Genomic DNA, 23,635 nt, shown 5'->3' on the forward strand with positions numbered 1-23,635 from the left:
ATATAAATTGGTTTAAGGTGGGTGGGGGGGAAGAGACACATTGAGGGTGTGGTGTGAGCAGATAATCAAAAGATGTCAGAGACAAAAGGGTCAAAGAGGTGTTGAAGGTGGTGGTCTTTGTCTGAGAAAAGTGCTAATTAAGAATGCAAGACAGGATATTCAAAGTACAGCTCTAGTGGGGGTGGGGTGGAAAGACTAAAGGTTTTAGTTTTAGATTTAAAAATAATGGAAATAGGTGGGGAAAGAAGAATCTATATAAATTATTGAAAAAAAAGGGCGGGTGGGGGGGGGGAAAGAAACGGGGTGGGGATGGGGGGAGGGGGAGTTTAAGATCTAAAGTTGTTGAATTCAATATTCAGCCCAGAAGGCTGTAAAGTGCCTAGTCGGAAGATGAGGTGCTGTTCCTCCAGTTTGCGTTGGGCTTCACTGGAACAATGCAGCAAGCCAAGGACAGACATGTGGGCAAGAGAACAGGGTGGAGTGTTAAAATGGCAAGCGACAGGGAGGTTTGGGTCTTTCTTGCGGACAGACCGCAGGTGTTCCGCAAAACGGTCGCCCAGTTTGCGTTTGGTCTCTCCAATGTAGAGGAGACCGCATTGGGAGCAACGAATGCAGTAGACTAAGTTAGGGGAAATGCAAGTGAAATGCTGCTTCACTTGAAAGGAGTGTTTGGGCCCTTGGACGGTGAGGAGAGAGGAAGTGAAGGGGCAGGTGTTGCATCTTCTGCGTGGGCATGGGGAGGTGCCATAAGTGGGGGTTGAGGAGTAGGGGGTGATGGAGGAGTGGACCAGGGTGTCCCGGAGGGAACGATCCCTACGGAATGCCGTCAAGGGGGGTGAAGGGAAGATGTGTTTGGTGGTGGCATCATGCTGGAGTTGGCGGAAATGGCGGAGTATGATCCTTTGAATGCGGAGGCTGGTGGGGTGATAAGTGAGGACAAGGGGGACCCTATCATGTTTCTGGGAAGGAGGAGAAGGCGTGAGGGAGGATGCGCGGGATATGGGCCGGACATATCCCGCGCATCCTCCCTCACGCCTTCTCCTCCTTCCCAGAAACATGATAGGGTCCCCCTTGTCCTCACTTATCACCCCACCAGCCTCCGCATTCAAAGGATCATACTCCGCCATTTCCGCCAACTCCAGCATGATGCCACCACCAAACACATCTTCCCTTCACCCCCCTTGACGGCATTCCGTAGGGATCGTTCCCTCCGGGACACCCTGGTCCACTCCTCCATCACCCCCTACTCCTCAACCCCCACTTATGGCACCTCCCCATGCCCACGCAGAAGATGCAACACCTGCCCCTTCACTTCCTCTCTCCTCACCGTCCAAGGGCCCAAACACTCCTTTCAAGTGAAGCAGCATTTCACTTGCATTTCCCCTAACTTAGTCTACTGCATTCGTTGCTCCCAATGCGGTCTCCTCTACATTGGAGAGACCAAACGCAAACTGGGCGACCGTTTTGCGGAACACCTGCGGTCTGTCCGCAAGAAAGACCCAAACCTCCCTGTCGCTTGCCATTTTAACACTCCACCCTGTTCTCTTGCCCACATGTCTGTCCTTGGCTTGCTGCATTGTTCCAGTGAAGCCCAACGCAAACTGGAGGAACAGCACCTCATCTTCCGACTAGGCACTTTACAGCCTTCTGGGCTGAATATTGAATTCAACAACTTTAGATCTTAAACTCCCCCTCCCCCCATCCCCACCCCGTTTCTTTCCCCCCCCCCACCCGCCCTTTTTTTTCAATAATTTATATAGATTCTTCTTTCCCCACCTATTTCCATTATTTTTAAATCTAAAACTAAAACCTTTAGTCTTTCCACCCCACCCCCACTAGAGCTGTACTTTGAATATCCTGTCTTGCATTCTTAATTAGCACTTTTCTCAGACAAAGACCACCACCTTCAACACCTCTTTGACCCTTTTGTCTCTGACATCTTTTGATTATCTGCTCACACCACACCCTCAATGTGTCTCTTCCCCCCCACCCACCTTAAACCAATTTATATTTCTCCCTTGTTGAAACTATGCTTCAGTTCTGCTGAAGGGCCATGAGGGCTCGAAACGTTGACTGATTTCTTCTCCACCGATGCTGCCAGACTTGCTGAGTTTTTCCAGGTAATTCTGTTTTTATTTTGTTTTGGATTTCCAGCATCCGCAGTAGCTTTTAGCTTTTTGTTTTTATCTGCTGTCCTTACCTGGTCTGGCTTATGTGTGACTCCAGATCCAAAATAATGTGACTGATTCTTAACTGGCCTCAGTTCAAGGGCAATCAGGAAAGGGCAATAAACACTAGCCTTGCCTGTGACATCCCACAGCATATGAAAAGTTACATATTTTTAAAAATGCACCAAAACTGTATCCGTATGAAAGTCAGGGTACAATTTTTCTCCTTGAAAGAACAAAAATCTTCAAGAATGTTAATCATTGTTAAGTTTTTCAATTTTTTCTGTTTAAGTTTATAATCTGTTTGTTTAGAATACTTCTTGAAATAAAATGTGGGGATTAACAAGTAGGAATGGTCAGTAGGTCCATAGCCAGTCCTGCAGTTTTTACCAAAAAGCAAAATACTGCGGATGCAGGAAATACAAAACAAAAACAGAAAATGCTGGAAAAGCTCAGCAGGTATGACAGCATTTGTGGAGAGAGAAACAGAGTTAACATTTCGAGTCCATGTGACTGTTCTACAGAGCTAAAGGGAGATATAAATATTGTGGAATTTATACTGTTTAAGGGGGTTAGAGCAGGTAAAGGAGGATAGAAGTTCAACGATAGGTGGGGGCCAAGATGGGATTGACAAAGATGTTTAGGACACAAGGCAAAGGGAGTGTTAATGGTAGTGGTGAAAACTAAGGAAGGTGCTGATAGAGGTATAAAGGTAAGAAAGAAGAATGTGTTAACGGCAGAACAAGGTTCAGCACTGAAAGAACAACATGGAACAAGTGACAAATGGCCCTTTTGGGGGGGATTGGAAGGGATGCTGGCGGTTTGGGAAAAAGGGTTAAAAAATGGGATAAAAAGATGCCGCCATTCCTGCCAATTCCAGCATGATGCCAGCGCCAAACACATCTTCCCCTCACCCCCACCCCTCCCGTCAGCATCCCTCTGTGACACCCTGGTCCACTCCTCCATCACCCCCAACATCTCATCCCTTTCCCACAGCACCTTCCCATGCAATCACAGAATGTGCAACACCTGCCCCTTTACCTCCTCCCTCTTCACCGTCCAAGGGCCTAAACCCCCCTTTCAGGTGAAGCAGCACTTCACTTGCACCTCCTTCAATTTGGTTTACTGCATTAGCTGCTCCCAATGCAGTCTCCTCTACATTGGAGAGACCAAACGCAGACTGGGTGGCTGCTTTGCGGAGCAGCTTCAGCCTGTCTGCAAGCATGACCCAGACCTTCCAGTCACTTGCCATTTCAACACCCCATCCTGCTCTCATGCCCACAAGTGACAGATGGCTCTTTTGGGGGTGGGTGGGTGGGCGGTAGTTCGGTAAAAAATGATTAAAAAAGGGATAAAAAATGGGGATAAAAAAGGGATAAAACAATAAACAAATGAATAAAAATCAAAATAAGTATATAAAAAATAGAAACATATTTTTAAAAAGGTATTAAAAATGAGGTGAAGATAGAGGAGAGAGTTCAAGGTCTGAAGTGCAATGAGATGGGAGTAATTAATGATCTCATAGCGAAGGTGCCCCTAGGTAGCAGTGAGCATAACATGATTGAATTTTATATTCAGTCTGAGGGAGAGAGAAGTGGGCCTGGGACTAATTTTGTAAACTTAAATAAGGACAATTATGAGGGCATGGAAGCTGAGCTGGCTAAATTGAATTGGCAAATTAGAATAAGGGATAGGTCAATAGAGGTACAGTAGCTAATATTTAAGGGGATATTTCAGAATGCACCAAATAGATACATTCCAATGAGTAAGAAAAAGTCCAAGGGATGAACACTCTATCCGTGGTTCACTTGAAAGGTTAAAGATAGTATCAAACTTATGCATATAATTGTGCAAAGACAGGTGTCGGGTCAGAAGATTGGACAGAATATAAGGAACAGCAAAGAATGACTAAAAGGCTAATAAGGAGGGAAAATTTAGAGTGTGAGAGAAAGCTAGCCAGAAATGTAAAAACAGATAATAGTTTTTATAAATATTTAAAAAAGAAAAGAGTTAACAAAATGAGCCTATATGGTCCTATAAAAAGTGAGTCTGGAGAATTGATAATGGAAAACAAGGAGATGGCAGATGAATTGAACAAGTGTTTTGCATCGGTTTCCACTATAGAGGATACAAGTAACATCCCAAAAGCAGCTATAAACCAGGAAATGGAAAAATGGAAATGGGGAAGGAAGTCAGGAAAATTACAGTCACCAGAGAAGTGGTACTGAGTAAACTTTTGGAGCTGCGGGCTGACAAGAACCTGGGCCTTGATGGACTTCATCCGAGGGTCTTAAAAGAAGTGTCTAGTGAGATAATTGATGCATTAGTTTTAATTTTCCAAAACTCCTTAGATTCAGGGAAGATCCCATTAGATTGGGAGATAGCAAATGTAACTCCATTATTCAAAAAGGGAGGGAAACAGAAAGCAGGAAACTATAGGCCATATTTCACTTTATATTTCACTTTATGAAATTATGAAATATGCTTATATTTCACTTTTCTCCTAACTATACTCAGTTCTGCCGAAGGGTCATGAAGACTCGAAACGTTAACTGATTTCTTCTCCACCGATGCTGCTAGACCTGCTGAGTTTTTCCAGGTAATTCTGTTTTTGTTTTGGATTTCCAGCATCCGCATTAGCTTTTAGCTTTTACTCCCCCCGCCCCCCCCACCTTAGACCAGCCTATATTTCACTTTTCTCCTAACTATACTCAGTTCTGCCGAAGGGTCATGAAGACTCGAAACGTTAACTGATTTCTTCTCCACCGATGCTGCCAGACCTGCTGAGTTTTTCCAGGTAATTCTGTTTTTGCTTTTAGCTTTTTGTTTTTAAACTATAGGCCAGTTAGTTTAACATCTGTCATAGGGAAAATGTTGGAAGCTATTATTAAAATAGTTATAACAGGGCACTTGGATAAGTTCAAGGCCACCAGGCAGAGGGAGCATGGTTTTGTGAAAGGGAAATTGTGTTTAACCAACTTATTGGAGTTCTTTGAGGGAGTAATACATACCGTGGATAATGGGGAACTGATGGATTTTACTGTACTTAGATTTCCAGAAGGCAATAGATAAAGTGCACATCAAAGGCTATTGTGGAAAATAAAAGCTCATGGTATGGGTGAGTAAAATATTGTCATGGATAGAAAATTGGCTAGCTAACAGGAAGCAGGGAGTAGGGAAATGCTTCTTTTTTAGGTTGGCTGGATGTAACAAGTGGTGTGCCTCAGGGATCAGTGCTGGGACCTTAAGTTATATAAATGACTTGGATGAAGAGATTGAAGGGATAGTTGCCAAATTTGGCGATGACACAAAGGTAGGTAGGAAAGTAAGTTGTGAAAAGGACATAAGGAGGCTACAAACTGATATAGAGAGGTTAATTAAGTGGGCAAAGATCTGGCCGATGGAGTATAATGTTGGAAAATGTGAAATTGTCCATTTTTAGCAGGAACAATAAAAGAGAAGCATATTATCTAAATGGTGAGAGATTGCAGAGCTCTGGGGTGCAGAGGGATTTGAGTGTCCCCATGCATGAATTACAAAAGATTAGTATGCAAGTACAGCAAGTAATTAGAAATGCTAATAAAATATTACAATTTGTTGAGAGGGGAATTGAATACAAAAGTAGGGAGCTTCAGTTGTACAGGGCACTAGTGAGACCAAATTTGGAACAACGTGTACAGTATTGGTCACCTTATTTAAGGAAGGATGTATATGTGTTGGAAGCAGTTCAGAGAAGGTTTACCAGACTAATACCTGGAATGGGTGGCTTGTCTTATGAAGAAAGGTTGGACAGGCTAGGCTTGTATCTACTGGAGTTTAGAAGAGTAAGGGGCGACTTGATTAAAACATATAAGATCCTGATGGGTCTTGACAGGGTAGATGTGGAGAGGATGTTTCCTCTCATCGAAGGATCTGGAACTTTTTAAAAATAAGAGGTCGCCCATTAAAAACAAAGATGACGCTAATTTTTTTCACTTAGAGGGTCGTGAGTCTTTGCAACTCTCTTCCTGAAAAGATAGTGGAAGCAGAGTCTTTGAATATTTTTAAAGCAGAGTTGGTTAGATTCTTGGTAAGCAAGGGGGTGATAGGTTATTGGCAGTAGGTGGGCACAGATTTCAGGACTATCAGATCAGCCATGATCTTATTAAATAGTGGAGCAGGCTCGATGGGCTGAATGGCCTACTCCTGCTCCTTGTTCGTTTGCTTGTATGTTCATAACTCAATGTTAAGTCTGCAGGGCTGTAAGGTGCCTAATTGGAAGGTGAGGTGCTGTTTGTCCAGTTAGGCTTCACTGGAACATTGCAGCAGGCCAAGGACAGACATGTGGGCATGAGAGCAGGATGGGGTGTTGAAATGGAAAGTAACAGGAAGATCTGGGTCATGCTTGTGGGCTGATCGAAGGTGTTCCACAAAGCAGCCATCCAGTCTGCGTTTGGTCTCCCCAATGTTGAGGAGACCGCAGTGGGAGCAGCAAATGCAGTAAACCAAATTGAAGAAGGTGCAAGTGAAGCGCTGCTTCACCTGGAAGGAGTGTTTAGGCCCTTGGACAGTGAGGAGGGAGGAGGGAAAGAGGCAGGTGTTGCAACCTTCTTGCAATTGCCGTGGGAAAGGGATGAGGTGCTGGGGGTGATGGAGGAGTGGACCAGGGTCTCACGGTCTTTGGAATGCCGACGATGGGGAGGTGAGGGGTAGATGTGATTGGTGGCAGCATCATGCTGGAGTTGGTGGAAATGGCAGCATCTTTTATCCCCTCTTTTTATCCTTTTTCCCAAACCACTGCACCCTCCCCCCAACCCCCAAAAGGACCATCTGTCACTTGTTCTATATTGTTCTTTCACAGAGTGCTGACCCTTGTTCTGCTATTAACACATTCTGCTTTCTTACCTTTATGCCACTATCAGCACCTTCTTCAGTCTTCACCACTACCATTAACACTCCCCTTGTCCTTTTGTCCATGACATCTTTGTCAATCCCCCCTTTGTCCCCACCTATCGCTGGCCTTCTATCCAGCTTCACCTGCCCCATCCACTTAAACAGTATAAATTTCATCACATTTCCACTTCCCTTCAGCTCTGAAGAAGAGTCATAAGGACTCGAAATGTTAACTCTGTTTCTCTCTCCACAGATGCTGTCAGACCTGCTGAGATTTTCCTGCGGTTTTTAGTTCCCTGATTCACACTGCCTCTATCGTGCGAAGCAGCTAAAAGAGACTACATTTGAGTTCATTCCAGTTAAAAGTCTACTATAGAATCAATCAAATGCTGAAAAGATTGCTGGAGGTTAGACAGCAACCCTGCTGCCTTTCACCTCCACCTCCTGTTATATTACACATTACAGCCAAGAGAATTGGAAGGACAAACATGTTTTTCAGAGACCCACTGCACTGGCAGTGCATTCTCAGGGTGGAATCGTCCAGTCCCGTTGGCAGCGGGTGTCATGGCGAACGTGAGTGGACAATATGGCGAGAAGGCCAAAAAATCGGTTTTATGCTGTCGTGGAGCCAGTTTGCAAAGGTCTGCTCCACCTGTCAATGGCGGACTGTGTTTCCTGCCGCTGCATGTCGGAAACCTAATTTCAACACTTTAGTATCTCATTATCAGCCCTGCTTGCTGGAATCATCCTCCACGTCAAATTTACCGCCCACATCGGCGTGACTTCAGAACAGTGTAATCCGTGACCTGGCGACCTGAACTTCGAGGGGAACTCCGAGGTGAGTGCACACAGCCTTGTTCAACGCTCACGAGCATCACCCATTGGACATCAAGGAAGAGACACCACACATTTGGGGCGGGTGGGTGGGGGGTTGGGGGGCACAGGCAAGTCGATTGTTCCCAGCTGGCTTTCAGTACGATGCTGGAGCAAGGGCTCCAGCCACAGCTCAGGGCAGAGTGGGGGAGGGGACAAGACAGCACAGCTTGAAGAACGTACACAAGCACATGACGGGGTGGAGATGGAGGGGGAGGGGGTTTGAGGGAAGCAGCCACACACTTGGTAAAGCTTATCAAAAGTGAGCATTCTTCCGCAGCTGAGACCTTTCAGGAGCAGCTCCATTGACATGCTTGGAGTCGGGCCTCTGAAGCTTTGCTGCCCACTCGTGCAAGGGAAAAGCATAAAAGTGCCATCAAATGCACCAGGTTTTTTCACCGCTCAGGTGCAAACTGCAAATTAATGTGCATTTTAGGGGGCAGAAAGAGCAATTGACCAGCTGGGCAAGTTGTAGAATCCTTTTGCATAAGGTGGCCATGGCATAGTCACTGGTGGAGTTGCTCAGAGCCCCTTGCAATGTCTTTATTATTTGGACCAGCATCCCTCATGCTTCAGGCTAACAGTGCAGCCTTGCAGTGCGGGTTAGGAGAATGCCTGTGCCTGAGCTGAGAGCACAGCATGCAGTCCAGTGGGCAAAGCTGATGCCAATCGGTCAAGTGGAGTAGGGCGGAGGTGGGTGGGGTTTTGGGCAGCCACAAAATGCACTACACACTGGCCAAACAAGTGCTGGACAGCACTCTCCGGCATGCGTGAAGGGGCTTTCAGACTCAACCAAGAGAGGTTCTTAGAACACATATGCTAACCCACGTGCCTCTCTTTGATCCTGCAGGAAGAGAACAAAAGGATTAGCGGTATGCCGCATGGTGTACAGGGAACAGAGAAGAAAAAGAAGAGAGTGGCGGAGGCGCCTGGCTCAGCAAAGGGAGGAGCACCTCCCTCAAGATGAAGGGGTGGCAGGGCCTGCTGCACACACAGCTGAAGATCCACAGAGAGCTGTCATTTGTAGGTGCCTTACTAGACTCAGAGTCTAAAGATGGTGCTTGTCATTCCTGCAGATGACTGAGAACCAGTGTCGCCAAAGACTGCTCATGTCTAGGGAACTGTGCGGTCACATGTGCCAGATATGCTGCAGGATTTCGCGCCACAGGGACATGGAAGGCATCCACTGCCAGTGGCCAGGAAAGTGACCACTGCACTCAATTTTTATGCCAGTGGCTCGTTCCAGGGCTGCACGGGTGACCTGTGTGTGACAAGCCTGCATGCGCAAGTGTACCTAGGAGGTCACGGATGCCATCTTCGCGAAGGCACAGAACTTTGTGCATTTCGCCCAGGATCAGGAAAGCCAGGGAGCAAGAGCGCTGGGATTTGCGCAGATCTCAGGTTTCCATCAGGTGCAAGGTGCCAATGACTGCGCTCATGTGACACTTAGATCTCCATGGCAACAAGCAGTCAACTACGTCAACCGCAAGGGCGTCCACTTGCTAAATGTTCAGCTGGACTCCCGACCACCACAAATGCATCCTACAGGTCTGCGCATGATTCCCAGGAACTGTCCACGACTCCTACATCCTTAGCAGGTCTTAGATCCCTGACACCTTCCAGGGTCCAGAGAGACTGCAGGTTTGGCTCCTTGGGACCAAGGGCTACCCACAGTGGACGTGGCTGATGACGCCCATGCGGGGACTCAGTCTGCAGCAGAGAGAAGGTATAATGAGGCTCATGTCGCAACCCGGACTTTGGTGGAGCAAATGATAAGCATCTTGAAAATTAGGTTCCGGTGCCTCGACAGGTCTAGTGGACCGACGATGTCGTTCACAACCTGGCACTGCAATGAAGGGAAGCCTGTCAGAGGCGGAGATTGAAGAGCTGATTGAAGAGCTGCACGTCTCCTCCAATGAGGAGGATGTTAAAGGGGATGACAGTGATGAGGTACTCGAAGGTGAGGATGCCAGCGATGAGGTCATCGCACTAGCCAGACGAGGCAGGCATGCTCAGGAGGCCATCAAAGACGCAAGATTCATGGAGGATGATGACAAGATGCAGTGAGGTCAGTCCTGACATCCTCACCTTGCAGCTATGAACGTTTGACTCCTGTGTGGCTGATGGCAACGCACATACCCTCAGTGCTCAGGTTCTTGTGTCATGGAGACGCAGCGGAGGCCCTTATAGTCACTAGATTCCAGGAGGATGATGATGACATGCAGTGAGGACACTCCATAGATCTTCACATTTTGTCTGAGAATGTCTGACTCCTGTCAGGCTGAAGGCAGCTCACTTGTGTTTTATGATCAGGGTCATATCATGGAGACGCAGCCATGATGCACCTGATCCTTTGTCAGCCTTCAGCGCCTGACCCCTTCAGAAGCACAGTGTCACTGGTCACAGATGCTGACGAGATGACAGCCAGCCCCACCTCAAAGGTGCTGAGACACACAGAGAGAATGGTGGAACTCTGTGACGCCTGCCCGCGACATTCTGGCAGCAATGACAAGTACCATCGAGGTGCAGGCATCACTAATGTGTCCAGTGAGTGTGAAGCCAGGCCATCACTTTGCCCTGGAGGTTACACACTGCACAGGAAATAGGCCCTGGACTGAGACACCTGCTTTTATCTTATGCAGGAACCGAGGTTTCACATCTGAGAGACACGAATGCAGCCCTGTCTGGGATGGCGTCAGCATGCGTCCTCTCGCACCCAAGACTTGGAGGTTCCTGGTCTGCGTTGGGTGTCCTGTTGTGGGTCAGCTGCAACCTCCTCAGCCTGTACAGCTGGAGCTCCAAGGGTCACAAGGAGAGGCAATTTGGATCGGCACTATATTCCCGGAGTCACCTGGGTGGGTGGCCCCAGGGTGTCGAGCTGCTGGTCCTCCTACATGTGGGTGCCCAATGGCCCCTGGCTGACTCCTTGAGGAGAGGGGGAAGCTGGAGTGAGATCAAGCTGCCCCATGCCCCTCTCGTGTTGGCACTGTTGGTGGCCAACTATGGCATCACCGATGGAGTTCAGTCCGTGCAGCAGTGCAGGACCGGTGTCCTGGGTTAAGGTCTGCATGGTGCCGCCATCCTGCCAGTGTTGACCTCAGTGTGTCAGCATGCTGGTATTATCACTTTGGATGGAAGATGGACGGACTTCTCCATCACCCCTTCCAACCCGAGGAGTGCTCTGTCCCTTCCTGATCTTTGCAGCTCCACCAACTGTTTGAGGACCGAGTCCAGAGGCTCATGATCTGACTCGCGTTCAGCTGATTCCTTGCCTCCAGCAGTCCTCCAAGTGCTGGAGACCAAGGATGTCCCTGCCTCCACCTGTTGTGGGGCAGGTTGTGTGCTGTGCTCACCAGATTGTGATCACAAGGCTACTCTGCATCTAGGTCCCACTGAGGTGTGTGTTGCTGCACTGGTGGAGGATGTGGGTGAGCCCCATGACAGCTCTTCAACAGTGCTGCCCCCAGGATCATCATCCAAGGTGCTCTCGGCACTGGGGTTAGGGTCAAGGTTGCCTGAGGGCAACTTAGCAGATGTGCCCAGGTCAGGAAATAGAGAATATCAGTGCTTGGCAGCCACGTTGAACACAGTACAATGGATTCAGAGCAGCTTTGAGCGAGGGATGATGTGGTGCAGGATCTTAGCGTGGGTGTTCACCACCAACCTCACCGTTGCCATAGGAACGGTTGATGTCCTCCCCGGCCTGCTCCAATGTGTGACTCTCGAACAGAATTGGGACCTTGATGTCCGGCACTCCACCCCAGGTCTGGGACCTCTCCCGTTGATTGTACGTGATCTTGTCCTGCACAAAGGCAGGTGGAGAGAGTGTGAACAGGGCACATGCCAGGCCAAATGAGAAGGATGCTGAACGTGCATGTGTGCTGAGTGGAGCCATGGACGGGACGAGGAGGCGAACTCCAGAGGAGATGAGGCCAGATGGTGATGTGAAGGTATGTGTGAGAGAGTGAGAGGTGATGTTCCTTGAGCTGGCAGTGAGTGAGATGCCAGTGAATGTGTGATGGGCTTATGGGTGGGTGAGCTGAGATTGATGAGACGGTGACTTACCCTGGAGGCACTGATGAGATCATTCATTCATTTTCTACGCTGGGCGGCCGACCTCTTGTGTGCAGCATTGACACTGACCACCTCTGCCACCGCCTCCCAAACTGGAGTGGTGAGACTGATGGGCCTCCTGCAGCCACAGCTGGGGTAGATAACTTCACAGAGGGTCTCCACAGCATCCAGAATGCATCCCAGTGATGTGTCACTGAATGGGGGAGCTGCACCCTTCCTGGCTTTCAGGGCCATGTCTTCACTGGAGCAGAACTGAGCTGCAAGCGTTGAGAAGTGAGCGTGTGGCAGCATTTTAAAAATGGCGCGCAGTGTGAGGGAGTGGCGAGGTAACAGCATGGTGGGCCAGTCGCAGGCCGGCCCAGCGATCCAGCATGTTTCCTATGAATGCATAATTTATGAGGTGGGAAGGGGACAATACGGCGCAAAAGCCCGCCATTGTGGCCAGCAGGTAAAACGTCTTTTTTCACACCAGTTACCATGCTTAGTGCAAATCTGGGACCATTCCGCCCTCTGTACTAGGATTTGAATGTTACACTGGCTAAATTAAGAAATACAGCTTCTTTAATTAAACTACAAAATTAAAATACTTCTGGCTTAATATTTCAAAAATATTACACCTGAAATACACAGTCAGGCAGAACAGGTGCTAAAAACAAAAAATTACTGCGGATGCTGGAAATCCAAAACAAAAACAGAATTACCTGGAAAAACTCAGCAGGTCTGGCAGCATCAGCGGAGAAGAAAAGAGTTGACGTTTCGAGTCCTCATGACCCTTCAGCAGAACAGGTGTTACATTGATTTATGAACTAGGTACAGGAATTAGTATTTTGAGACAATAGGAGACTAGGTTATACAGATCGTTTTATTATCTTACTGATTGTGATTTACAGGAGCATTTGAATTCAATCTCATCATTCTAAGAAAACAGGATTAATTGTTCACTGCGAGTCAGTGTGAAAACATCCTGTTTACATTAATGTACTTTACACAGTTCTGAGGGTAGCAGCAGGGTCATTTGAGAACTCAGAGAGTGGTTGTCCCTGCCCTTTTATAAGTTGCCCCAGGCTCAGGTAAGGGTCCCATGTTCAGTAGGAATGAAATCATCTCATCAGATCATTGTTGCACGTCTTGATTAAAATATATTTATTGATGCTTGTTAAATTCTTCCTTACAGATGCCCATCAACTTTTACCACAATTATTACTAATTCATTCTCAAAATTTTAACTTTTGCAAATAGCACCTATCGCAACCTCAGGAAATCCCAAAGCACTTTCCAGCCAATGACATACAAGATAAATGGCTAGATCAGCTGTTTTAGCTTTTGGTTCAGGCATAAAGTCAGTCAGGACACCTGGGAGAACACCTCTGCTCACTTCTGTATAGTCTTCTCGGATCTTACCTGTAGGGAATGTGGAGTCTATTTAATGTCTGATCCAAAAGACAGTACCTCTGGCAGTGCAGCTTTCTCTCATTACTGCACCGAAGTGTCAGCCTAGATTATGCACTCAAGAATCTGGAGTGGAATTTAAACCTTTATCTTCTGTCTCAGAGTGCTGCCAGGGAGCTAAAGCAAACACCCAACCTACAGATTGTTAGTTTTATAACATTTATGTAATTTAACTTTTGCTCTTAGAGATTTTGTGTAAAGACTTATTTCCTAAATCAACTTTTCTCCACATGCTACTTTTCACTGCACATTATCATATGTATCAATCACCCCAAAGGGCTGGAAACTACCTATAATCTAGCAGGCAGTTCTGCTAGGTCTCCGTCTTGAGTATGCATCCAGTGGGATAATTCATATCCCCATCCTTGTTTCCAGCCTTATATGTGAATGGCCTTGGCATAGTTTAGAATATTTTTCCAGTCATTCAGAAACTGCACACAAACAACTTGTCAAACCTGAACTGCAAACTATGCGCGCCTCAGAAGAGAGTGAAAGAACACAAGGTACTTAGTTTGCATTGTGCTGCAGCTTCCTGCCAAGCCTGGTTACCTCAAGCCTCTTAACAAAGATGGGTAGGATTATATTGACAGCAATTATATGGCTCATTAGCATCGAACAGAGCAAGCAACCTGCTGGCAGCTTGTTTGCATAAACCAAGCCTTCAGAAGGTAGTCTCAGCTATCCCAGCTGTCAGGTCAGCAGAGGGATGAAATAGGCTAACCTTGTCTCGAATAGTTAACCATGTCACTGAATGAAAGGTCGTTTTACTACCTGCTCGACAAGTGCTGCATTGATTTATGAACTAGGTACAGGAATTAGTATTTTGAGACAATAGGAGACTAGTTTTCCTAGGTTATACAGATCGTTTTATTATCTTACTGATTGTGATTTACAGGAATGTTTGAATTCAATCTCATCATTCTATGAAAGCATAGGATTAATTGTTCACTGCGAGTCAGTGTGAAAACATCCTGTTTGCATTAATGTACTTTACACAGTTCTGAGGGTAGCAGGGTCATTTGAGAACTCAGAGAGTGGTTGTCCCTGCCCTTTCACAAGTTGCCCCAGGCTCAGGTAAGGGTCCCATGTTCAGGGTTATGAACCAATGGCGGAACCAGTGAATTTTCGGTGGTAATAGTAGAAGAGCAGGAACCTCGTAACACAATGGCTGTTTACAGGCAGAAGATCCTTCAGGAAGAGGCTCATCTGAGCAGCCGAAGAGAAAAGTGCAGGACCTTGAGAAGTAAGTGGAGGACCTGCCTTAGGCAGATCACTACTACATATGCTTTTGGAGTGGGTTGGTGTGACTGTTTAATTACCTCATTACTAGGCAATCTTTCACAATAATACAAAGCTGATGTGTTATATTTGGCATTTGGGAGATTGGGATCACTGTCTATAATATTCCTTTTTAAATATGCGTTCTTGTCTTTGAGCTTTAGTACACAATAACACAAAGCTGATTTGTTGCATTTGGCAGTTGGAATGTTGGGATTACTGTCTATAATATTCCTTTTTAAATAGGTGTTCATGTCTTTGAACACAGGCCCAGATTGATTCCCGTGCACTCCAAACACTATTCATCAATATTTCTGTATGAACAGTCCCAGCTTTGTCTGTTTTCTTCATTTTCTGGTCTGAACAGCCATGTGGCAATTTGCAAGTAAAAATTATACTAAATTTATTCCTATGTTGGCAAGTTTCATGCAAAAACAAAAAAATGTTCAAAATCAGACATGATGTGAAAAGGATCTAATAATTCATGATAAATTTCATACCCTCCTTTCGGATGTAAAAGGTCCTGGCACTATTTTGAAGAAGGGGTGGAGAGTTATCCCTGGTGTCTGACCAGTATTTATGCCTCATTCAACAGCATTAAAAAAACAGTTTAACCGGTCATTATCACATTGCTGTTTGTGGGTCGTTGCTACGCGTCAAGTGGCTGCTGGGTTTCCTACATTACAACAGTGACTGAACTTCAAAAGAAAAGTACTTAATTGTCTGTAAAATGCTTTGGAATATCCTGAGGTTGCGAAAGGTGCTACATAGATGCAAGTCTTTCTTTCCCTGCTGAAACACGGACGGAATCCTTGGCCGCAATTCCACCTCCTTCTCAGCTTGTCCTCAAGCTTTCTCAGTTTGGGAGGAACCTCCATGTCCGACTCAACTCCAGGTGGTGCTTCAGGTCCTACATCTCAGTTATCACTACAAGTATCTGCTTCCACCTCTGCAATATTTCTACCTCTATTCCTGCCTGATTCTACCTCAACAGAAAACTTTATCCATGCCTTGATCATTCTGTCTCAATTTCTCACATGTCCTCTGTGCTGGCTTCCCAAATTTTGTCTTCCATAGATTCTAAAGTACTGCTACGAGCATTCTCACCTACTTGTTCACTATTTTTTGAACTTGCTCTCTATTCCCCACTGCATTGATCTCAAAATCCACCTCCTCATCTACAAATCCCTCCCCTCAACATCTCCTGCTCACTTATGTTGGGTCCTGTCATGTAATCCAGTCTTAGTTTCACTTTTGCTTTGAGCAGAGCACACACACACAGCTCTGATGTCTTCAAGCTTTATATCCATGTGTAACTGTTCTCTCGTGCCTAGACTTGATAAATGAACCCATACCATTTTTACCCAATCCCTTATGAGCGATTGGTACCTTGTGTCTTGTTCAGTAAATAAGCCCAAGGTATTACATTATTATAATAACACGATATGCTGATCAATGGTGACAAGACAAGTGGCAGCAAGATTAAGCACAGGCACGACATGATAAACAGCATTAGATCATGCTGCAAGGCATGAGGAGACCCTTGAAAAAGTTTTGGAGACACAGTGCCAATCTAGTGCTCCAGTAAAGAGCTGGCAAGCAGATGGATCTCTCGTGGTAAGTTTGCAGAAGACAGCCTGTCAGTTCTGTGAGCGGGATAGCGCATCAAGAGGACCAGCACTGGGTTAGCTCAGTCAGGAAAGGCAAGTGACCAGGGTGTGGGCCGGATCGATAGCAGCAAGGGAGAGTCAAAAAAAGCAAAACAAATCCCGTCATAAAAATCGGGCCAGAGGAGGTTGTGATTTTAAGAGTGGCTTCGGGAGTTGCAGAACAATAAACTGATTAAAAAGCAAAAACATCATTACTCCACAGTGCATCCCCACCAGAACCTGTCTTCATTGGGGGAGCTTCAGAAAAGTGGCATTCATCCCAGGTACTACAGAAGAAGGAAGGCTAAAAGGACATTGTCAGAATGTCCACAAAATTCCCCAGTTTGAATTGGGATGCAGTTGACCTGCTATCTAAATTCAAAATATTTAAATAATGTACAGAGCTACAGTTTCTTGATTCAGGTGCATCTGAACCAGACAAGCAAGCCATAAAAATTCACCTAGTAATTTGGAATGAAGGCCTACACAAGCTGAACACATCAAGATTAACAACAGAAGAAAAACTGAAGATATGGACTACATTTGGAGACCAGTTCAGAATCAGCTTAAACTTCTGTATTTATCAATTTGAGTTCATGTCACTTCAACAACAGCCTTCATAATCCATAGACCACTTCATCAGCAGATGCAGAGAAAAGCGTATGTACTGTGATTTTTCAAACGCAGGGCTGGCAGACAAAATTGTTGAGTTGGTGAAAGTATCCACTCCCATGGAAGCATTTCAAAAAGATCTGCTAGACAAACCCAAAATGAACAGCATTAAAAAGCTACTCAAGGGCGGACGTAAGTGGGTAGCAATCCTCACAGGCCGACAAAGTTTCCAGGTCCTAAGTACAACCCCAGTTGTTGACACACTCATTAGAACACTGAAACTTAGCAAGACATGTGGAAGGTGTGGTTTTCCGCATACACCAAGAAAATGCCCAGCTTTTCATTAAGTCTGCAAGGCATGTGGCAAAAAGGACCATTGGCAGTGGCAGTGCACTAGAGCAGAAGGCTGATGCAGCTACAAAGAGCCATGCACTGATCCAAACAGACCATACACAATGGGTACCTTCAAGCAATAAGAATAACCATCTGGTATCCCGTCAGAAACATATACATGAGGTTATTGATAAATTACGAGGATGTGCAATAAACATATTTCACAACATCAATCTCGTGGAAAACATAAATGCTAACGCACCGTTTAAAGTTTTTTACCGAGATTTGAATCATCTGCCCTAGTAAGTTGGTAACTATTTGTTATTGACCAAGATTGGCACAGGGGCAAGTGAAGTGCCATCATACTAACCCTGCGAATTCTAAAAGACATGTATCCACACTTGTGGAAGGCCATGGTGATACCTATTTCTGTGATACTTTCAGCATACAATAGTTCACTAATTCCATATGCAGGATCCATAGTCCTGGAGTGCAAGTGCAATCAATCCCTCTGGGTGTCACAGATGTTCTACATCATGGAAACCAAAGGCCCAGCGTTTACCAGCGTTTACCAGCATGTCGTGACCTCACATTAATGCCAATCCATGGAATCAGTCAGATATCACAAGGCAGATCAACCTCAGAAACAACTCCTATCACTTCAGTTCACAACCCAACAACAAAATATCCAGAATATTTAGACAAAATTGGCAGTTTCAATGGGGTTGCAACATTACACATCCAGGAGCATGCAAATTCATCAATTTTTTAAACGTTCATTCACGGGATGTGGGCTTCGCTGGTCCAGCATTTATTGCCCATGCCTAGTTGTCCTTGAGAAGGTGGTGGTGAGCTGCCTTCTTGAACTGCTGCAGTCTAACTGGTTTCGGTACATCTACAGAGCTGTTAGGTAAGGAGTTACCAGATTTTGACCCAGCAACAGTGAAGAAACGGTGATATATTTCCAAGTCAGGATGGTGTGTGGCTTGGAGGGGAACTTCCAGGTGGTGGTGTTCCCATCTATCTGCTGCCCTTGTCCTTCTAGATGGTAGCGGTCATAGGTTTGGAAGATGCTGCCTAAGAATCCTTGGTGAATCCTTGGCTGTGCATCTTGTAGATGGTACACACTGCAGCTATTGTGCATCAGTGGTGGAGGGAGTGAATGCTTGTGGATGTCATGCCAATCAAGTGGGCTGCTTTGTTCTGGATGGTGTCAAGCTTCTTGAGTGTTGTGGGAGCTGCACTCATCTAGGCAAGTGGGGAGTATTCCATCACACTCCTGAATTGCGCATTGTAGATTTGGGGAGTCAGGAGGTGAGTTACTCATCCAAAGATTCCTAGCCTCTGACCTTCTCTTGTAGCCACAGTATTTATATGGCTGGTCCAGTTAAGTTTCTAGTCAATGGCAACCCACAGGATGTTGATAGAGGGGGATTCTGTGATGGTAATGCCACTGAACGTCAAGGGACAATGGTTAGATTCTCTCTTGTTGGAAATGGTCATTGCCTGGCATTTGTGTGACGCAAATGTTACTTGCCACTTGTCAGCCCTAGCCTGGATATTGTCCAGTTCTTGCTGTATTTGGACATGGACTGTTCAGTATCTGGGGAGTCACGAATGGTGCTGAACATTGTGTAATCATCAGCGGACATCCCCACTTCTGACCTCATAATGGAAGGAAGGTCATTGATGAAGCAACTGAAGTTGGTTGGGGCCGAGGACACTACCCACATTGATCCATCATATAAGTGCAGCATCCCCTTACGAGACAAATTGAAAGTCATACTAGACAAAATGGAGAAAGACAGAATAATTAGAACAGTACAAGAGCACACAGATTGGAGCAGCTCATTCACATGTTTCGTAAAGAAGTATGGATCATTAAGAGGATGCCTCGATCCAAGATGTTTAAACGCAATACCCACATTAGAAGAGTTAAATCCAAGAATTGCAGGTGCAATTTTCTTCTCTAAGCTTGATGCCAAGCATGGTTACTGGTCAGTACTTCTCATGGAGAGGTCCCAAGAGCTTTTCGTATGATACTGTTTTCAACGACTTCCTTTCAGGGTATCTGTTAGCCGGGATCTCTTTCAAGCTCACATGGACTGCATTACATGCAATGTGCCAGGATGCATCTGTATTGGAAAGGAAATTGCTTTGTGGGACAAACAAAGCAAGAACATGACCACAAGCGTGGATGTATCATTATTGATGCAAGCGGCACATAATGAAGGATTAGCATTCAACAGTCTGAAGTGCAATAGCGACATGCAGCAGATCAAGTTCTTCAGTTCTATTTATTCCAGTGCTGGCATATGTCCCAATCCAAGTAAAATAGAGGATACTAAGGCCATGCCAACTCCTCAAGATAAGGATAATCTTCGAAGATGCCTCGGCATCGTTAATTTCTTGTCTCCATACATCCCCAATTTCGCTCAAAAAACGTAATCACTAAAGGAATTGTTGAGAAAGGATGTGCCTTTCTTGTGGCACAAAGACCACCAATATATCTTCAAAGAACTGAATCAGTCATTAACAGAAGCATTTATATTGTAATTTTATGATCCTAGGGAGACAACTACCCTCGAGATATTTGCCTCACAGATAGGTCTGGGAGCATGCAGACTACAAAAAGGCAAACTGATTGCATTTGCTTCAAAACTTCTGCCGTTTTACAGTCCAAATACTCCAACATCAAGCAGGAAACGTTAGCTTTAGTGTTTGGAATCATGTGTTTTCATACCTATATATTTGGCAAAAGATTTGTGGTAGAGACCAACCACAAGACACTGGAGATCATCTAGTGAGAAACATTGACCTGTACGCTGCCAAGATCGCAAAGTCTCTTTGTAAAGATTCAACATTACTGCTGTGAGGTTAGGTACAAGCCAAGTAATTTCATGCACATCGGATACACTTAGCTGATCGCCTGACCAGTGAAAACTGAAGGTATATCCTTAGATCTACAAGCTGATTTAATTGACATAGAACTTGAAGATGTTCTCCAAATTGACCTAGTACATGTTGATCAATGCAAATGCCAACAGTTACCAGAAGATATGACGAAATATTCTACACTACAGAAATTGTGGAAAACCTTAATCAACGGATGGTCAGATTCAATTCAGCATGTCCACAAACACATGAAACTATTTTGGCCTTATTGAGGTGAGCTAGGCATCTTACAAGGAGTCATTTTTAAAGGCAGTCAGGTCATCATTCTGCAACCTTTGCAACCTGATATTCTTCAAAAGCTTCATCACTCACATATGGGCATAGATTGGATGAAGAGGCTTGTAAGAGAGACAGCCTATTGGTCAGGTATGAACAATGACATTGAAGTCATCGTCAAGAAGTGTGAGAGATGTCAAGAGCATTTACCAACTCAGCATAAAGCACCATTGATTCCATATGAAGTTCCTACCCATCCTTTGTCTGAAATCACAACACACCTCTTTCATGTCCATGGCACTGACTTCGTCATCTTCGTTGACTACTTTACCAAGTACCCCATTATTTGACAATTGCACAATACATCAAGAACAACCATTGTGCACACTCTGAGTGCTATTTTCAGTTTACTTGGTGTGCCTAGAGAGATCATTACGGATAGCGGTCCGCAATTTATTGATAAACCATTTCAGGATACATATGGGAAGTGGAATGTCGATCACTCTACTTCTCCTCCTTATTACTCTAGATCTAACACATAGTGAAATCTCTAATTCTCAAATATAGACAGACCAAGCAAGATCTACATATTGCAATGTTACATCTGAGAGCGACGACTTTGAGTGCAACTATTCCAACACCAGCAGAGCTCATGTTTGTCAGACCAGTGCATACCAATTTACTTATTCTTACCCATTCTACTCTCTCAGGAACTTGGGAGCAACTTTTAAAACTACAAGAGAAGATGACCAACGTGTACATTAAAAATGCAGATACAGAATTGCCAAGGGTACATATTAGTATCTTCACCCCACCTCGCCCCACTGCCACCAGCCCCCCACCTGCGTGGCAAAGTAAACTCACCCAGTCAAACGTATTGTTAGCATAAATCCTCAACTAAGAGAAATTTCAGATCATTAAAGGAACTTAGTCAATTTTATCAGCTGTAGACTGGGTCCTGCAATGAAATGTCCTCCATTCTAGGAGCTTTCAAACCAGAAAAAATTATCTCAGGGTAGATTATATCTACAGGTTTATTACAGCAGAAACAACTTTTTTTTTAAGTTTACCAATATCAACACTTAGAATCCCTACTTAAGAATTCTAGGATATTGTCACCTATATGTAGGCTCATGAGGATATAAGTATGAAACTACAACTCTTTTACACTTGCTCATGAGTATTCATTATAAGGACCAATTATAGGTTACCTTATAGTAATGAATACTATATCATAAAATATACAGTACTTACAATCACTTCCCCCTATACAGGTAGTGACTATTCTAAGAGAAGTAAATATTCAATACTGTATTCCCTTAATAATGAGTGTTAGATAAAATCAATCAAAGATAATTATAACATGACTGCCTTACTTTAAGTTTATATATAATGTCTAAATCCACCTTAATTAATAATTAGATATTCAAACAATTATTGATTTGAAGAAGATTATACTCACAAACCAGCATAATTTCTTGAGGGCGCCTTTTGTCTCAACTGTTAAGGGGAGTTGGTGGTAAACTCTACCCTTTGTGTCCTAAAGATGGCTGACCTATGTCTCTGTGTTTGTGTATCTGTGTTGACTCTTTTTAAAACATAAATTTTATCTCTTTGATTCACTGACTTAGTCTGGCATTGTCCATTGTATACAACAAAAACAATTTTTAAAATAAGTCTTAATCTTTTTCTTCAGCTGTCTTTATGTGAATCTTTGAAGGTCATTTTATTTTTACCATCTAATTTCTGTCACAACTGTTTGGCTGTTTTCCAACAGTAGGACATTCAAGGTTTTAATGCATTCCTGCGCTTCTGTGTCGTGTTTTTCACTAGCTTCTTGGCAATAGTTCAAAAGCTGCATAGTGTATTTTATTTTCTCAACTTCTATTAATTTAATTAACACATTAATTTCTTCATTAAATAGGGCACTTCCTTTACATATAGTTGGGACAACAAGTTTGCATCCAGGATCCCACAGAAGGTATGTGGCGACCAGTCGAGGTGACAAGGATTTGTTCAGAACCAAGGTCCTATGAAGTCATTACAGACAACGGTGCAATGGTGTGATGTAACCGAGGACAAATCAGATCCATTCCAGCTCCTCAACCACTATGTAGTCCAACTGCATCTTGGACAAGATCCCAAGTGCAATCAGGAACAACATCCAAGAATGACGATCACTGTGAGCAATTAAAGAAACCTCTAGACAAGATTACCATCAGAAGAACTGGGCGTACTAGCAGATTACCTTTATGCTTTAGAGACTCATAGCTTCATCAGTTCTATGCACTATGTAATGGTAACTAAACATGAACTGATATTGTAAATAGTTATACTTCTTTGGAAAGGGAGAAAGTACCTTTAAAAAGAAAGGGGGATGTTATAATATGTCTTTCAGGGATGTCTGCATGACATCACTAGAAGGGCAATATGTCATATGATCCAGTCTTTCATTTTTGCTTTAAGCAGAACACACACACAGCTCTGATGTCTTCAACCTTTATACCTGTGTATAACTGTTCTCATGTGCCTAGTCTTAATAAATAAACCCATAACATGCTTACCCAATCTTTTATGAGCAATTGATTCCTTGTATCATGTACAGTAAATAAGCCCAAAGTATTATATCTTTATAATAACATGAGAGTGCTGATCAGTTATGATCTGTTCTGACCCCCTTGATATCTTTTCAGTACGTATGTTCTACCATGAGTGGACAGAGATTTGAGTTATCTTGGCCCTGTTCCTGGAAACTCCCTCCTTAAAACCTTTTGCTTTATTCATTTACGGGGTGTGGGCATCGCTGGCTGGGCCAGCATTTATTGCCCATCCCTAATTGCACTTGAGAAGGTGGTGGTGAGCTGCCTTCTCGAAATGCTGCAGTCCCTGTGGTGTAGGTACACCCACAGTGCTGTTAGGGAAGGAGTTCCAGGATTTTGACCCAGCTCACAGTGATATATTTCCAAGTCAGAATGGTGAATTGCTTGGAGGGAAAATTCCAGGTGGTGGTGTTCCCATGTGTCTGCTGCTTCTGTCCTTCTAAATGGTAGCGGTCGTGGGTTTGCAAGGTACTGCCTAAGGACCCTTGGTGAGTTTCTGCAGTGCATCTTGAGATGGTACACACTGCAGCTATTGTGCATCAATGGTGGAGGGAGT

At 44.7% G+C, this 23,635-nt stretch overlaps 1 long non-coding RNA gene across 1 annotated transcript; it reads left to right on the forward strand.

Annotated features, from left to right (window-relative positions):
- The first annotated feature begins 14,366 nt into the window (after positions 1-14,366).
- On the forward strand, positions 14,367-23,005 carry LOC144672735 (uncharacterized). Its single transcript, XR_013574156.1, has 3 exons — positions 14,367-14,510; positions 14,615-14,679; positions 22,404-23,005. It is a non-coding gene; the product is annotated as an uncharacterized LOC144672735 (long non-coding RNA).
- Positions 23,006-23,635: the final 630 nt, after the last annotated feature.

Source organism: Cetorhinus maximus, chromosome 3 (genome assembly GCF_964194155.1).
Source record: "Cetorhinus maximus chromosome 3, sCetMax3.hap1.1, whole genome shotgun sequence".
NCBI lineage: Eukaryota > Metazoa > Chordata > Chondrichthyes > Lamniformes > Cetorhinidae > Cetorhinus > Cetorhinus maximus.